This window comes from Pinus tabuliformis, chromosome 7 (assembly GCF_031772625.1).
Source record: "Pinus tabuliformis cultivar Carrire ecotype Pingquan chromosome 7, CPIR1, whole genome shotgun sequence".
NCBI classification, from domain to species: Eukaryota; Viridiplantae; Streptophyta; class Pinopsida; order Pinales; family Pinaceae; genus Pinus; species Pinus tabuliformis.
The window spans coordinates 1,261,115,411-1,261,116,550 of record NC_142293.1 but is presented as its reverse complement, the minus strand read 5'-3'; the positions used below and the strand labels follow the sequence as shown (position 1 = coordinate 1,261,116,550).

The 1,140-nt window shown below is 40.4% G+C and overlaps 1 pseudogene; it reads left to right on the top strand.

The window, feature by feature from the left end:
- The first annotated feature begins 271 nt into the window (after positions 1-271).
- On the top strand, positions 272-688 carry LOC149252001 (uncharacterized; annotated as a pseudogene).
- Positions 689-1,140: the final 452 nt, after the last annotated feature.

Below are 1,140 nucleotides of genomic sequence, written 5' to 3'. Positions count from 1 at the left end.
TATGGGAAAAAACCACCGCAGCAACCAAAAATTAGCTGCGGTGATCTCATAGTAACCTAAGGGTCCTAAATAACCGCTGTTACATGGCAGCCACCTGTGTCGGCCGCAAATATGGAAGAGTACCAGCCGTGATCGTTACTTTTTCCATTCATATGAATTCCTCTCTCTATATAAATATTGTAACAAAATCTTGCTACTATCATCCAATCTTTTTCACTTCATCGTGCCTATCTGTCCACTTGCTCAGATCATGGATCAATCAACCACGCCGATGGCCGAGGAAGTATGCAATAATAATAACACTGATATTGTGAAATTGCAGAGCTGCGATGGCAAAATATTTGAGGTGGAAACAGAGGTGGCATCGACTTCAGGCATCATAAAGAGAATGATGGGGGACTTGGGCACCAACATTACCATTCCTCTGCCTCTCGTTTCAGCCAATATTCTGCGTCGCGTTATTCAATATTGCAGATACCATGTTCTTGATGCCGTCAAAACGTGGGATGAGGAGTTCGTGAAAGCTCTTGTAGAAGATCGTGCCATACTGTTTGAAGTTACAAAGGCTGCCCACTACCTGGTGGTCACAAATCTTTTGGACTTGATGTGTCAAACTATTGCCGATATGTTGAAAGGGAAAACCGCGGAACAGATGCGTGAGCTTTTCAACATTCCGAATGAAAATTAATCGTTAAACCATTCTGAAAATTAATCGTTAAATCACTCTGCAATGACAGAGTACTTTGTTTTCTGCAATTTGGTTTGGTTCGTTTGAACATGAATTTGATAGCATGTCATTAGGTTTAGATTCGCTGCAAACTGTTAAGTGTGAAGTCAAATTCACGGAGGATTCTAGATCAGATCTTTTTAGATCTGGAGGATTCTAGATCTTTCTACACCACTATTAGTTTCTAGAATCACATGCAGGATTCTAGATCCTCTTACACTGCCAGTGGTTTCTAGATCATTCCATATCTCCATCTGAATCACACATAGGATTTTAGATCCCTCTTCTGCCTCTATAAATTTGTAATTTCTCTGGCCAAGGAAAGCAAGCCAAGGCCCAATCCTATTATGAAATGCAAAGTGATTTCTGTTCCCCAGTAATTGTTTTATCTATTCGGTTGTTTTTGATTAAGT